The 17098-nt window shown below is 49.3% G+C and overlaps 1 long non-coding RNA gene across 1 annotated transcript; it reads left to right on the top strand.

Annotated features, from left to right (window-relative positions):
• Positions 1-1596: 1596 nt before the first annotated feature.
• LOC140618979 (uncharacterized) lies at positions 1597-6686 on the top strand. The gene is made up of 3 exons (XR_012018952.1): positions 1597-1765; positions 6175-6341; positions 6653-6686. It is a non-coding gene; the product is annotated as an uncharacterized lncRNA (long non-coding RNA).
• The last annotated feature ends 10412 nt before the right edge of the window (positions 6687-17098 follow it).

Here is a 17098-nt window from a genome sequence, read left to right as displayed (position 1 = left end):
AAGTGTCTATTTGTCTATACCATATATCTCCAATATATGTCAGATAGAGGATATCTATATAAAATCTAAATTATACAAAACTATCTAGATGGATACAATTATATATGTTTCTTTGGTTTTGTTTCTCTAGAGAACTCTGATTAATACAGAGGCTTTTTCCCCTGGGGAAAGAGAAGGGCTGCTTCCAAGAGCAGCGGACTCGGGCGGGTGGCTAGCGGCCCGTCCCCCCCCCAGGGCCAGCTCTCGGCATGGACAGGCTCTTCTCTCCCACTTCTGGCTAAGTGTGGGGGAGGATGAATCAAGGCCAGACTCTCCACTCGTCTGAACTGTTCTTTCCATGGAAATAAACTTTCCCAGAGAGGCACCCTGCCCCCTCGCTATTCTCTATCCAGAGCCTGAATTGACAGCCACGTCTCTCACGACTGGAGAGCCACCGCTGGCAGGAGCCTGGCACGTGGGGTGTCGCGTGGGGCCATCGCGACGATGGCAGTTTGCGGGGTGGGGGGGGCGGGGAGAGCTGAGGGTTAGAGAGGACAGACCGCAGCCCAAGGGTACATGGGCCACAGACGTGGCTGTGTTTGAAGGTTACCCCGATTGCGGGGGACACCAGCCCTCGGCACAGACCGTTGGTGATGACACTTGCTCCGTGCCGGGCTGCGCAACAGGGATGTGCTCGGCGCATCCTCGTAGCCACCTTGCGAGGCTGTCGCCCCAGCCTCCAAACAGGGCTCAAACAGGCTAGAATCAAAGTTCAAAGAAGGGCAGTCCTGACTCCGTGATCCCGACTGTCTGTCGGAGTCAGGGTCAAACCTAAGGCTGCCCATCCCCCAAGGCCCTCCTTTCCCCTCCTGCAGACCCCTCTCTGATCTCAGACTTCTCCGTCTTCCTGATCCTTCCCTCTGTGGGGGCAGGTGTGGGAGGAAGGTTTCCCAGGAGGAGGGGGGCGGGGCAAGGGGCTATCTCCTTCATCTGGTCTTCATTCTGCAGAGAATGAGAAAGAGCCTGTGTGTGTGTGTGTGTGTGTGTGTGTGTGTGTGTGTGTGTAGGCAGGGGAGGGACAGGGATGGGGGCAGGCCGACATTCCTGGGGGGGTGGGCCAGGGCTGGTGTAGGCATCCATGCCTCCTCTCCCCCTCCTCCTCCCCAAGGATTCTAGTAGGCGGCCTGGGACGAATGAATGGAGCAAAGCGAGGTCGGCACGTCGCAGGGGGGTCAGCAGGCCGCGGGTCAGGGCCCTCGCCTCTGCCTCCCTGGGTTCCTGAGCGCCGAGGATTACAGCTTGGGCTTCTGCTGTTTAATCAGCTGGTAGCAATTTAACCATTACACCCCAGTGAGAGAATCCAAGACATTTCCTAGAGGAGGGGGAAAGGGAAAGGCTCAGATGGGAGGAATGCAGAAGAGAGGGGGGTAGAGACACAAACAGCTTTATTAAAAAGAAAAGTCAGTGGGTGGGGGGGGGACATGATCTGTAATTGTATCTCAGCTTGAAATAAAACTCGCAGGCCTGGGTGGGTGGGGACGCAGATCCCCAGAGATGCTGGGGGGTTGAGGTGGGGAAGGTGGGTGCAGGCTGGGGGTGGGGGACAAGAGAGGAGCCTGGCAGTGGGATGTGGGCAGGGGTTTTGTCTCCTGCAATGAGGGGCGGTCTCAAGACAGGGAGAAGGCCCTGCGTCTTGCAAGCCTGGCTGGATGCGGCGCGCCTCTGAAACCCAGAACAGCCAAGCAGTTGAGCGAGGATGGCCTGGCTTTGCACCACGGGCTTATTTGTAAGTATTTGGAAAATGAGATGGGTAGGTGAAGTAAGATTCTTTATAAAGTGCATTTTCATTCTTTAAAAAGCAAAAACCAAAAACTTCCCAGCTCACAGCCTTTATTCTGGGCCCCAGTGGCCTTAAGTGGCCACGTCTGAGCCAGGCTGACCTGGCTGCTGCACTCAGGCCCCCAAGCCAGGTGGGAGGGAGCCTCCCCAGGGGCCTGATGCAGAGCAGGGAAGGGCACCTGGAACAAAGCTTCTGGGCATAGAAAGAGCACCCACCTTGAAGTCTGATTTGACCCCCAGGGCTGGCTGAGTTAACTGTGGCAGGTTGCTAAGCCTCTCTGAACCTCCAGCCTTCCTCTCCATTTACAGGGGCTGGCTGGCACACGCTTTCTGCAGAGGGTCAGATGGTAAATACCTTTGCAGGCCATCCGGTCTCCGTGGCAGCTGTTCAGATTTTTTGCTGCAGCACGTGTAAGACAATGGTTATTCATAAATGAAGAAGTGTAGCTGCATCCAACACAACTTTATTTACAAAAGTAGATAGCTGGCCCTGGGGCTGTGGTTTGCTTCCCCCATGGTTTAGAAAATAGGAATGAGGGGATGTCTGGGTGGCTCAGTGGTTAAGTATCTGCCTTTGGCTCAGGGAATGATCCTGAAGCCACGGGATCAAGTTGTGCATCGGGGTCCCTGCAGGGAGCCTGCTTCTCCTTCTGCCTGTGTCTCTGCCTCTCTGTGTTTCTCATGAATAAGTAAATAAAACCTTAAAAAAAAAAAAAAAAAGAAAATAGGAATGAAGATGCCCATCTCCTGGGGTTCCAGTGAGAATGAAACAGTGGCATGTGGTAGCACATTGCCAGGGTCTGAAACACATTGGCTGATTGTCACCCAGGTGGGGTGAGGGAGACAGCTGAGACTTTTCTGACCAACAGACTTTCTACTAACTTTCCACACTGGGTGGTGCAACAATTAAGTCGGCAAATAAGCCACTAGTGGGAGAGTCTAACAGGACAAGGGCCTCAGTGCTGAGGACCTGGGCTTTGCAGGATGAATAGGAGTTTTCAAAAAGAGGATGTGGAAGAGAAAGAAGTGACTTTCTTTTTCTTTAAATTTTGTTCATTTATTTAAAGAGAGTGCACATGAGGAGGAGAAGGGGCAGAGGGAGAAGGAGAAGGTATTTCAAGCAGATTCTGTGCTGAGTGTAGAGCCCAACTTGGGGCTTGATCTCACAACCCAGAGATCATGACCTGAGTCGATATCAAGAGTCAGACACTTAACTGACTGGGCCACCCAGGCGCCCCCAAGAAGTGACATTTCTGCTCAGAGGAATAGCACATGCAGAGACACAGAGGCAGGAAGGTACAGGTTAGGCTGTGGGTATGGAGTAGGATTTGGATGAAAATGGAGAAGGAAAAAGGCAGATGTCAAAGATCAGGCTTTTCCCCATACTCTATCTTGGGTTAGGAACAGAGATGATTATTTCAGGCTGAAGGGGATGTTGGGGGCCTGACAACCAAAGGGCTTCTCAGCTCTTCCATTGGACTGTTCCTTTCCATTTGTTCTCCATGCCCTACAGTCCCCAGTGAGCGACTCTCCACTTCCTCCAGGCAGGGAGGCTGCAGGATATTCTGATTAAAATCAGACACAGGGATCCCTGGGTAGCTCAGTGGTTTAGCTCCTGCCTTTGGCCGAGAGCATGATCCTGGAGTCCCTGGATCGAGCCCCACGTCAGGCTCCCTACATGGAGCCTGCTTCTCCCTCTGCCTGTATCTATTCTTCTTTCTCCCTCTCTCTGTGTATCTCATGAATAAATAAATAAAATCTTAAAAAAATAATAATAATAAAATAAAATAAAATAAAATCACAGACACAGACATTAAACATTTGCTTGCCGTGTGGTCTTTGGTAAATGTCTTCACCTTTCTGGGTTTCTATTTCCCCCTACAAAATGGGGTTATAATCTTATAATGGACATCCGCTGGGGAATTAAATGGGATGATGAAGGACAATGCTTAACACAGGGCTCGTCTGGCACATAGCAAGCGTGAATAAACAGAGGCATGTTCCCTCAGCCCCCACTGCCAAAGGCTCTAAATGAGCTACATGGGGGTACACTGGTGCCCAAGTCTGGAAGGTCTGGGTGGGGCCTTGGCCTTTCTCTCTGCCACTGGACATGGACTTCAGGCATTCAGCCTCACTCCCTTACTGCTAGGTTGGGGAATCCTATCTCTTATGCAAACTACGCTTTCCCAGCCCCATTTTCCAGATGAGGAGACTGAGGCCTAGTAGAGGGTCTAACGGACTTCCTCAGAATCAAACAACTATCACAGCATCTGGCAGAGCTGGTGTTTGGAACTAAGCAGAGGGCATTCCAAACCCCAGGCTCTTTGGGGGCCACACTGAGACCCCCTGCCTCCTAAGACCCCGCCTACCCAAAGATCCAAGCTGCCATCTTGGTAGGGTGCCCAACTATCTGGCTTTGTTCAGCAGGGAGGAGGTGTCAGGATGCCAGAATTCCAAGGCTAAATGGGCCAGGAGCCCTCGTCTGCATGCCAGGCCCCGGCCCTGAGCCCTGTCCCCCTCTCCCCAGCCCACCCTCGACAGTACCTGCTTCCTGCCCCGCATTCGGACTGCCTCCCCTGGCCGCAGAGCTGGACTGTGCAGCTCGAGCCCTCCACGGCCAGTGCTGGGACTCCCCGTCGGTTCCACAAAGTCAGCCTTTGTGAGATCACCTGAGGGCACGCTGCACTAAAATTAAAGCATTAGTTAAAATACATAAAACATGCACAGCGAAAGGGATGGAAACAGCTGAAATCGTATAATAAAACATGTCATTACAGCAGATTAGGATGAAAAATCGTTCTTGCATTAATGCCCCAAAGGTTGGCAAACTGAGAGTCCGTAAATATGTCAGGAAATGCACACACAGGCGCCCCAGCACCGAGATGTGTGTCCGGAGGAGTCTCAGAGGCAGTGGTGACAGCCCAAGGGGTAACCTTCTGTGCATTTCCTCCAGCGCACGGCCCCAGTTTCCAGCACATTCGGGACATAGCCTGAGGAAGGGGCAGGGGTTCTGAGATCTGCCGAGTGTAGCAGGGGCTCCGCAGTCTTCCATAAGTGTGTGTGTGGGGGGGGTCCCTGCGACGTGGAAACAGTCTGTACAAGATCAGCCTCCTGCCCCTTGCACGACCGCCTATCAGAGATCTATCTCCCTGGACACTGACCTGGGTTGGTGAGGCTCCCACCCGGGGCACCCGGGGTGCACATGACCCCGCAGGCTTGCTGCTAATGGGATCACAGTCTGTTTTGCCATATTGGGGGTGGGAGGTAAGATTTTGGCAAGGCTAGGTGCAAGCCAACTTTTACCCACTGTTGCTCTCAGCTGGGGTTGGCTGTCACTTGCCTGCCCTTGGGACGCCTCTGGGGGAGGGAGCCTCAGTAGGGGGACCAACCATCCCTGTTTGCCTGGAATTGCGCACCAAAGGCCCTACATCCTGGGGAACCTCAGGGTCCCAGGTGAACTGGGATGGCTGGTCCCCTCCAGCAAAGCCCCAGTCCTGTGGCTCTTTCAGGGTTGAATGTCCCTCGGTTACATTTTACATTTTTCAATTAAGGATGGGCAAAGCCATTGAAATCACATCAACTCATTCTTCAGTCTTTCTTTTCCCGCTGGGTGAAAAAAAAAAAAAAAGAACAGAACATATAACTCAGGTTATAGGAATTAGCAGAAAGATATGAATGGCGCATGTGTGTCACCAAGGGCCTACTGTCCACTGCCGATCAGCAAATTAGCCAATTGCTTCTGGGTTGATCTTTCTGGCGGGTCTTAGGGTCTGTTTTATTTAACTGACGGCATCTGTCTCTGATAGCAGGGCTCTCGGAGTGATAAATTGCATCCATATTTACTCTTCTTCCTAAAGCTAATTGTTGGGGGGGTTGTGTTTTAAATACCTTTTTGATGTGCTAAGAGCTCCCCGCGAGGTAAATAAACAGACCGTTAGGTTGAGCCTGGAAGCATCTGCAGAAGTGCAATCTCCTAATTTCTGGTAGTTAATGGACATTAACCTCTCAGGCTTTCCTCTCTCTGCTCACACCCTCATCCAGTAATCATTGTCATTACTTATAATAACATTTCACACTTGCAGGTCAGCTTGGCTTTCTAAGTGCTCTGGTCTCGCCTAATGAGTAGCTTTTGAATCTAAATAATGAAGTATTTGCCCTTCTCAGATTTCCACATCTAGGGCAGAGAATGCTCTTCTTCGACCTTTAGGTTGGAGCGTGTGCACATGCACAGACGCACGCACACGTACACACACATTCAAGGGCATGTATACTCACACCTGTGCACGCGTGCATGTCCGCACACCCGCTTCCTCACCAATGGACGCTAATATCACGTGTCACTTCCTTATCTTCAAGGTGCACTAATCATCATAGCTACCGGATTTTGAGTGCTTAAAATCTGCCCAGTGGCTGTGCTCAAGGCTTTCCACCGCAGCAGTGTGGAGTAGGCGGTCAGCCCATTCTACAGATGGAAAAACTGAGGGCCCGAGAGGTGCAGTGACTCCCTCAGGGTCACACGGTTGGTAAGTTACAAGGTACTCTTCCATGCTATGATGGTCACCAAGGCCTGCACCCTTGGCCACCACTGACCCAAATGACCCCGGCTGACGTGGGATCTTAGAATGCTCTTGCCCACTGTCCTCGTGCAAACTTGGGGAGAGAAGAGTATGGAGGAGCCCCTTCTTGCGGGTAGCATTTGGCAGCCACCAACCCCTTTACTAAAAGGAGCCAGAAATGGCACTGTTCCCTCCAGTCCCCTCGTGGCATTAGGGCCATCTGAACCTGGACCTCCCGTCTCCCAGATGGCTTCTCTTGTCCCTGCCTCCCTTTCCAGATGGAGACAGCACTGCTCCCTCTTCCCAGCCAGGAAGGGGCAGAGTGGCACTGGGGCCCGTGCGAGGGCTGCCACCACCAGGTCAGGGCCACCGAGGGCCGCAAGTCCAGGCTCCTGTGCCTTCTAGCCCTAAGGAGACAAGACTGCGGTAAGCTCAGCATCCTTTCTCCTGGCAGCTTGAAGCTATTTGAGGCGTCAGACGTCCCCCGTTTGGTTTTGAGGCAAACGCCACTTGGCTATGGGAGGGGCCCCATTTTCAGCAAGTGTTCTAGCAGAATGCCAGAGACCAAAATTATATGCCTTCCCCTCACGGCTTAAAAAGCAGCCTTCAAGGGGGTTTTGCCCATGTATAATTCAAGAAGCGCCGGAGCTGGAAACTGCATACTCGGTTGGATTTTCCTTCCCAGGGAGGATCTTTGTCTCCAGCCACAATTGTTTAAAATTGCAGTGTCGCGTGCATGGAACAGAATGGCCCTGACCCCTTGTTCAGGTGACACTTGTCAGGCCCTCCTCGTTGAGAAGCCTGCACGGGGACACACAGCTAAAAACCCGAGTGGCTTTGGTCTGCATCCAAAGTTCTTTATCTCTCTTTCTCTTTGTCCTTTTCAAGACCACAGAAGCGTGGAGGAAATAGCTCCCTGCTCTGCTGGAGTTTGGTGCTGAGCATCTTAGAGGCTCTGAGGACATCGTGCTGTCTGTGGACGGCAGTCTAACAGCCCACAGACTCTCAAACAACCAGCCTGAGTATTTATGTCACCCAGCCCCTACCAGATTAGCAGGCAAGGACGCTGGAGCCCTCCTACTCATGGCTTGCACCTTACAGACCTTGTCAGAGCTAGCTCTGCACCTAATCACAGTTTCCCTTACCAAGGCACATAATCACCCAGGGGTTGGCAGCTCTCCAGATTATTTCATGTCCTGGGTGTGGCAGGAGGGAGGACTCCAGGGGCAGGTGGATCAGGGTTCAAATCCCTGCCCGGCTACTCACGGGCTGTGTGTCCTCGAGCAAGTTGCCAAACCTCTCTGGGCCTTCTTTTGCTCGTAGATAACCTGGAGCTAATAATGACTGCCTGGTGATGTTATAAAGATTAAAGTGTTGCGTTCATAAATGCTCACCCACAATGCTCAGGGCCAGCTTCTCCGATGGGCACAGCAAGCACACTGCCTGTGGCCGTGATACATTTAGGAACCCACAAAAACATTTCACCTCTTACAATAAGCAAGATGCATAGCTTTTTTTTTCTTAAGATTTTATTTATTTTTATTTATTCATGAGAGACACAGAGAAAGAAGAGGCGGAGACACAGGCAGAGGGAGAAGCAGGCTCCCTGCAAGGAGCCCAATGTGGGACTCGATCCCAGATCCCAGGATCACGCCCTGAGTTGAAGGCAGATGCTCAACCGCTTAGCCACCCAGGTGTCCCAGCAAGATGCATACCTTGACCACTCTGGTGGAAAGGTGAATATAACCGAGGCTGGATTGTATTCATCTTTATAACCACAGTCATCAAATATAATTTTTAGTATTTTTTTGTAGGGGAAAGGGCCCACTAAAGTCTTCATGCGGTCCTGCTAATATCTGCTCAGTACATTCTAATCATCTCCTATAAACCCCACTGCTCTCTATGGGTATGGTAATCCCCACCTGAGAGGCAAAGAGCTTGGGGCTTGGGGCTCAGGGAGGTTCAATGACTGTCAAAGCCACACTTCTGATAAGCCCTGTGCTCTTCTCGTTAAGTACCTGCTTTAGGTTAGAAGTCACCTTCATACAAGAAGGAACAGAAGTTAACCTGGTCCTGCCTTCCGTGGGGTCACAGGGGGAGCCTTTACCTAAAGGGAGTCTCAGAGCAGAAGTTAATGGTCCGGCCAGGGTCTTGGCCACATCCACTGGCTACCTGTGCTACTTACTCACTAAATTTCCTTAAATGAACTTGGTTCTTTATTTATCAAAATTAATGTATTTCAAAAGAAAAATGTCATCTCTCTACCACAAATGGAAAGCTGGGGTCCCTTGCCATGATTAAAAAAAAAATGTACCTAAGTATTAAAATGTAAAATGTTCACTTATGGACCGCCCAAGATCATCTTGCATCAGGGCTGGGACCAGAGCGAGATAAGTGAGCATCAGGGTCGTGCAACTGAGGGTCGAAGATGTGTGAGTGAGGGTCAGGGTCATGGGAATGGGGGTCAAGGTCATTTAAGGGGGAGCAGGAGTCAAGTGAGTGAGGAGAAGATCCCTGTCTTTACTATAAGTGTTGATATACTTATTCCTCATGGATGTTTTTCATTAGCCTTAATTTTTACTATATTGCATTCAATATTTTATCTTGATTACTGAGTTTTTTGGCAACCACTTAAATGTTGGGTCAGAGGCAAGTGCCTCACCTGCTTCACCCCAGTCCTGGCCCTGTGTCGCATCTGGAAGGAATGTGTTCCGCTCTTGGAGTCCAAGGTCAGTGACTTCCCAGGCATCTTGGAGTAAGTCAGACCGAGCAAATGATGAGCGATGCTGGGGAGCTGCAGGCAGGGCTTGGAGATCAGTGTGGGCAGAGTGGTTGGCAAATGGATTTTGAGAACTATTTTCAAGGCCGAATTAACTTCCAGGCCTGGGGGGACCATTAACTTCTGCTCTTAGACTCCCCTTAATGGACTGAACGCTCACTCCCCACCCAAGGTAAACCTCCCGCCTCCTTCCTCCCTGGCTCGCCCTAGGCCTGGTGTTTATAAAGCCATTTGCACTCCCCAGAGAAGGAGAATGTATGGTGATTGTTTCATCATTAAGTTAACTCTGCAACAATTCAGACAGCACGGGCAGGGGGGTCAGGTGTATCCCCGTTCCTGTCCTCCTGCTGACTCACGAGTGTCCACTGTTTGTAAACACCACCCAACACCGTGAACAGGTGTAAGACCCGGCTGAGCGAGCCCAGGCTGGGGCTGGCGTGCAGAATTGCATCTTGAGTTTAGAGGGTTCTCAGGCTGCAAGTTCCAAACATTTCACAGGTCCTTTCTAGCAAAGCTAATTAACTTGCTGCTCCCCCCAGGCACCGGTGTAGAGCAAGGCATAAGAATTATTGATGTGACCGAGTTTCCTAACAGCTGGTGGGTTGGGGTGGCCTTCTTGCGCTGATCCGAGACGGTACCAGGACCTTGAACTGTGTACACACATGTACGAGTACAGACACACAACAGGCCTGAAATCCCACCAGGGGAAGTCATAAAGCTTGGGCGGGGGGGTGGTGCGGACAGGGAGCTCTCTGAAATGTGCTATGAGGCGCAGCTCTCCTTGAAGGGGGACCCCCAAGACCGGGAGTGGATAATATCACATGGTTGAGGCGCATTCTCAAAGCTAGCGCCTGGGATGAACAGGACACCAAAGGGAAGCCAGGAAGGCTTAGGGGAGAGAGACGCTCAGAAAACATACAGCGAATGCGTCGAGAGTATAGGAGGCAGGGCGGTAGCACATTCGTTCATTGATTCAGCCAATATTTACTGAGTGCCTGCCATGTGCCAAGGGATTCATCAGTGAATGAGACAGACGACGTTACTACCCTGGTGGAGCTCATAGTCTAGTCATAAGCAATGAAACAACTCCTTATCTCAGCCTCGAAGGCCTTGTATGATCTGGCCCTGGCTTTTTCTCATCCTGTCACCCACCTCCAAACCATCAAGCTCCAGCCACTTGGCTTTCTTCTCATCTCTTGAACACACCAAACGTATTCCTACCCCAGGCCATTTGCATGTGCTGTTTCCTCTGCCTGAAGCACATTTTCCTTGGATTTTCTTACAACTCCTTCTCAACTTTCAGATCTTATAGGAAACATCACCTCCTCAGAGAGGCCTTCCCTGACCTCCCCATCTAAAGTGCCCTTCTCTTCTCTGTCACTGTCTAGCCTGCTGCCTTGTTTTATTTTCTTCTCAGTACTTACCACCCTCCTGGACAGCTATTTGTTTCTTAAGTTCGGTGCCTTTCTTCTCCATTTAAATGTGAGTTCCTTGAAAGTAGAGCCCTTGTTTAGATAAGGAAGCAAACAAAAAGTTAATAAGTGATTATGATTTGTGACGCAGTGAGTAGCCGGTTGAGAGAGAACAGTGCTGACAGGTGTGGCCTGTTCAGCCAGGGGGTCACGGAAGGCCTCCCTTCCTAAAGGATGATATTTAAACCAGAGGCTGCCAGACAAGGAGGAGCCAGCCCAGGGAGTGGTTGGGGGCTGAGGAGGGGGGGGTCAGGCCGAGGGGCTGCGCACGTTGAAGATACCTCATTACCCCAAGATGGGTGAACAGTTGGCATTTCTCGAGGAACTGGAGACACCTCTATGGGTGGTCAGGCCTGGGGTTGAATCCTGGCTCTGCTGCCTCCCAGCTGTGTGATCTTTGGGCAAGTTCACTTCCCTCTCTGGGCCTTAATCTCCTCCTCTATAAAATGGAGATCGAAATGCCTTCCTTGAAACATGTCATAAAAAATATGTAAGATAATACATAGAGAGTCTGGTACATGGTAAGAGCTTAATTGGTGTTCATTGCTACCTCTCTTCTCTTCAAGAGGTTGCCAGGAGACACCCTGGGCTGCTGGGACCGGCCTCACTTAAGGGACGACCCACCTCATCCCCATGCCCTATGCCCGCGCCTTTGCCCTCCACAGCGTCTGAATCCACAGGCCTGGCCTTGCCCACTCCCACAGCCTGCCTGGCCCCCGGGGCCTTCGTCTGCAATCCCTCCCCGACAGCTGCCCAGAGACGGCGGTGGCTTGTCCTCCTTCAGCAGCTGAGCTGGGCGAGCCCCCAGAGCATCCAGGACCTGCGTCCTCACCATTACACCGGGCCGGGGTTTAGAGTCGGGAGGCTGTGGTTGTCCGGTATCAAAGACGCTCCACCTCCACCTTTCAGGTTCAAGACCCGGGAAGCAAGAGCATGGACAGACCCACTTTAAAGCTGAGACTGGGCCAGCAGGACCCCAGGAGCTAAGTTACCGAGCACCGCCGGGAAGCTGGGTTCACCCCTCATCAGGCGTGGCCTGACTCTGCCATCCAGGAACCCGGGGAAGGGAGCACCGCATTCCCCTTTTACAGATCAGCACAGTAGAACTGAGAAATGAAAGCACTTGCCCCAGATCCAGGAGCTGCTAAGACACGGAGTTTACAACCTGAGTGGGGGGGGCAATATTAAAGATCTTGAATAACCCACACAGCACGGCCGCTGGGGGCCATGAACTCACGGCGTGGCGGTGAGCGCCTGCCAGCTGCCCAGCAGCCTCCGTGAGGCTGACTCCACTCCTGGAAACCAGGAGCTGTCCTGGGGAAGCCACCGTACTTGGGGTAAAAATGAGGGTGCTCCCTGCTGGCTCAGACAGCCTGGGAGCAGACCAGAGGATGGGCCCCAGCACCCCAGGGTAGAGAATATGTATGGAGACCAGAGGTCACCTCCACGAGGCCAGTTAGTACACTGCAAAGAAGCCGGAAAATCCCAGAAGCTTGGGCTAGAGACTGGAGGCAGCCAGACTGGAAGAACACAGCTTGGCGAATTCAAGACATACCACGGCAAATCCGAGAGCTCAGGGTGGTGGGCCCGTGGGCATTAAAGCAAGCGAGGTCTGAATATCTAGGCCAAGCTTCAGGCGTGGGAGCCCAGTCCAAATTCCTGCACATTATTCGGCCAACGCTCCTCTAATTCCATTCAGGATAGCAGCCCTTTGGTCGAACTGTCTGGACTTGAACCCAGATCCACTACCTGTTAGCTTTGCAGCCTTGACCAAGTTGCTTAACCTCTCTCTGTCTCAGTCTCCTCATCTATTAAATGTTACCGCAGGGGCACCCGAGTGGCTTAGTCGGTTCAGCATCCGACTCTTGGTTTCAACTCAGGTCTCTAGGTTGTGAGATTGAGCCCTGTGTTGGGCTCTGTGCTGAGTGCAGAGTCTGCTTGTCCCTCTCCCTCTGCTCCTCCCCCACTCTCTTTCTCAAATAAATAAATAAATGAAATCTGTAGAAACCAACCACAGGGGCGCCTGAGGTGTTTAGCCGAAGCATCTGCCTTCGGCTCAGGCCATGATCTCGGGGGTCCTGGGATCCAGCCCTGTATTGGACTCCTTGCTCAGTGGGGAATCTGCTTCTCTCTCCCCCTCCCTCCATCTGCTTGTGCTCTCTCTCTCAAATAAATAAATAAAATCTTAAAAACAACAACAAAATGTTATTGCAGTGATGATTACATACATTATACTTTTTAAGCTCTTTGAGCAGTAATCAATAAATAATTTTCCCAGGGTGTTTTTTTTTTTTTTCCAAATATTTCATTTATTTATTTGGGTGGGGGAGAGAGACAGAGAGAGAGCACACATGAGCAGGAGGAGAGGGAGAAGCAGAATCCCTGCTGAGCAGGGAGCTCAATGTGAGGCCCGATTCCAGGACCCTGGGATCATGACCTGAGCTGAAGGCAGATGCTCAACCACTGAGCCATTCAGGTGCCCCCCAGGATGGTTTTACCGAACACTAATCACACCAAACTATTTGCTTTTTTTCCTGACGCATTTACACCTTGTATTGGTTAGGAATTGTGCTTGGTTGTTAGTAGCAGAGAACGGAAATGATAGTGGTTTAAACAAGATAGGGGGTTATTTTCTTCTCACTGAAAAAGAAGTCCGGAGCTGGGCATGGTATGTCCCATCTTTATCTTGTTCACATTTCTGTTATCTTTAGTGCATGGTTTCCATTATCAAGGTCACAGAATTGCTGCTGCAACTCCAGCCTTCATGTCTTTATTCCAGGCATGAAGAAGGAGGAAGAGGGAAAGGCAAAGGGTATCTCAATTGAGTCAGCCCCATTTTTAAGGAGCTTTCCTGGAAGCTCCACTCAACTACTTCCCACATACTATTAATCAGAAATAGCTTGGCAACAGAATCTACAAAGGAAGCTAGAAAATGTGGTCGTTTTAGTTAGTCTTTTGCCACTTCTAACAAAAATCAAAGTGTAATTGCTAAGGTAAAGGGAGTATAGATATTGAGTGGGCACCCAGCAGAATCTGCCTTTGCCCTGGATGTTTTGTGGACTTGACATATGCCCTTTCTATTAGAATCATGCTGATCTTTTGACACTTAGCTCAAATGCTACCACGTTCCCTGAAATCTTACATAGAATCCTCTTATCTGGCACACATCCCTTCCTACCTGCCGTGATTTCAACACAATAGCTAAGTTTGGCCACAGCACTGAAATGGGTCTAGTGCCATCGAGTAACCGAATTTTTAACGTTATTTAATTTTAATTAATTTAAATTTAAAAAAATTTAAAAACCTAATATTGCATTCAGTTACTGGAAAACTTTATGTTTGGAACAACTTGGATACGTATATCTAATTTCTCAACTGTAAATTTTATGAAATCTAAATACAGAACCAATTATTTTCAATGAAAATTTGGCATCTGAATTAAGATGTGCTAACTTACACAGATTTCAAAAATGTAGTCCAAAAAAAAAAAAAAAGAAAGAAAGAAAGAAAGAAATGTACACTATCTCATTCATTTTTGTATTGATTAAATGTTAAAATGGTAATATTTGGGGTATAATGAATTAAATAAAATATTAAACTTCATGTGCTTTCATGTGCTCCTTTTTTTTTAACTTTTTTTTTTAAGACTTTATTCATTCACTCACGAGAGACACAGACAGAGAGAGAGAGAGAGAGAGAGAGGCAGAGACACAGGCAGAGGGAGAAGCAGGCTCCATGCAGGGAGCCCAACATGGGACTTGATCCCAGGTCTCCAGGATCACGCCCTGGGCCAAGGGCGGCGCTAAACCGCTGAGCCACCCAGGGATCCCCCTCATGTGCTTCTTTTTCTCTTTTCAATATAGCTATTAGAAAAGTTTTAGGGCAGCCCGGGTAGCTCAGAGGTTTAGTGCCACCTTCAGCCCAGGGCATGATCCTGGAGACCCGAGATCGAGTCCCGCTTCCGAGTCCCCGCAGGGAGCCTGCTTCTCCCTCTGCTTGTGTTTCTGCCTCTCTCTCTGTGTCTCTCATGAATAAATGAATAAAATCTTTTAAAAAAAAGTTTTAGTTACATATGTGACTCACAGTATATATCTATTACTCATCTCTGCTTTCTACTTCAGTATTGGAGTCCATGTTAATATATCTGTCCCCCTGCTCTGTGTACATGTCTACATAAGAGCTGACACCCTACTAGAATTTATAGCTACTATGTACTGAGCACTTACTATGTGCTAGGCATAAAGCTGGCTTTTTTTTTAATTAAAAAAGTTTTAAAATAATTATAGATTCATAGGAAGTTTCAAAAATAAATAAATAAATAAATAAATAAATAAATAAATAAATAAATAAATAAAAGACAAGGAGTATACCCTTCACCCAATTTTCCCCAGTGGAGACATCTTGCACAACTATAGCACAATATCCAAACCAGGAACTGGCATTGATACAATTTACTGATCTTTCATATTTCATGAGTTTGGACTTCATCGTTTGTGTACATGTGTGTTAATGCTGTACAGTTTTATCACATGTGGATTTCTGCAATCACCATTGCAGTCAGGCCCCAGAACTGTGTTTTTTGTTTTTTTAAAGATGTATTTGTTTATTTGAGAGAGAGAAAGAGAGAGAGTAGGAGCAGGGGCAGAGGGAGAGGGAGAGAATCTCAAGCAGACTCCCCACTGAGCACTGAGCCTGACCTGGGGCTCGATCCCAGGACCCTGAGATCGTGACCTGAGCTGAAAGAAAAAGTCAGATGCTCAACTGACTGAGCCACCCAGGTGCCCCTGGACCCAGGACTGTTTGGTGGCCACAGGACTCCCTCATGCTACCCTTTTCATAGCCACAACTCCCCTCCCCTCAGTTCCTGGCAACCACTAATCTACTTTCCATTTGTTATTTTGAAAATGTTACATACATGAAATCATTCATACTTCTGAGATTTTTTTTCATTCACTTAGCATAACGCCCTTGAGATGTGTCGGAGTCATTTTATGTGTCAATAGTGCATTCTTTCCATGGCTGTGTAATATTTTGTGATATGGATGTACCACAGGGTTTTTCTTTTCCCACTCATCCTCCAGTTGAGGGGCATTTAGGTTGTTTCCAATTTGGGGTACTTACAAACAAAGCCACTGTAGATATTCACGTTACGGTTTTTGTATGCACATGGGTTTTTATTTCTCTGGGATAAAAGCCCGTGAGCGCAATTGTGTGCTATGTGTTTTAATGCAACATCATTTCACTATATAATCTCTATTGCAATAGGCCACATGCTAAAGGGGAGAATATGGGCTTCGAAGAAACATGAGGATTTGGATCTTGATCTGTAGTGAGTACTGCTCTCAGTTCACTCATGTCATAAAATGGGTGTGTTTAACATAACTGTCGGGATTTGTGAGCTGAGAGATAAGCATATGCTATGGCCACACCTGGCATTGTGTGGCAGGTGGTAGGTACTCCACTAGTGCAGATTTCTTCCCCTGCATCCCCTGTGGTTCCTAGCACAGTGCCTAGAACATGGAAGGTGTCCGGAGGAAGATGGAGGTAGGAGGTGGGCCAAAGAACAGAGTCTAGCTGGGGTTTCAGAACAGGTGGGCAGGCTCACGGACTCTGCACACAGCCAGGATCTGGCCTAGAATGGAGGCCACCTGCTCTGGCTGGATTGGAATTCCTTCTTGGAGTGGCAGGTGGCAGGTGCATGCTGCTCAGTCAGCAGGTGCTTGTGGCTGGCAGTGTCAACAGTGGCTTAGAGTCATTGGTCACAACTGCAGTGAAGGCTTTCAGAGCCCCCCACTCCTACCCCTCTGCTGTGACTACTTTGAACCGGAGGTCCGGAGAAGAGAGCCCATCTCTTTTATGGTGGGTTATCTAGAATTAGCTTATGGTCATTCCTCCCTGAGCACTTACTATGCACCAGACATTGTGTATAAAGCCTCCACGCAATACCAAGAGAGAGGGATTTCCATTGTCCCTGTGTTACAAATGAAAGAAGTAAGGGCCAGAGAGGTGATACTAGTTGCCTAGTTTCATATGCCCCAAATCTCCTTTATTTGATCCAATTACACTAGAATAACTAATCACCGCTTTCAGTCCCCTATATGCCATCACACCAACCCTCTCTCCCCCCCACCAACCAAGCAGATGAGCCAGTAAGAAACCACACAGGGAAGGGACTAGTGTAGCCCGAAACCCATTCTTGAGATTGTTTGCCCAGTGGTTGGATGTACAAGTGAACACTCTTACTGAGTCAACAGAATCTCAACTCAATCTGACATAAGAATGAAAATGTATTGGCTGCATTGACTAATATGTACAGGTAGCTAGTTTCAGGCACAGCTGGATCCAGATGCTCAAACAACATTGTCAGAAATCTACCTCTCTCTTTTAGCTCTTTTGGTCAGAGGCAGGTGGAGGAGGCAGTATTGGCCTCATTATTAAATACCCTTTTTCTTTGTAGGGGCAACATCGGTCAC

The sequence above is a fragment of the Canis lupus genome, chromosome 27, assembly GCF_048164855.1.
Source record: "Canis lupus baileyi chromosome 27, mCanLup2.hap1, whole genome shotgun sequence".
Taxonomy (NCBI): Eukaryota; Metazoa; Chordata; class Mammalia; order Carnivora; family Canidae; genus Canis; species Canis lupus.
This window is presented reverse-complemented; position numbering and strand designations above follow the sequence as displayed.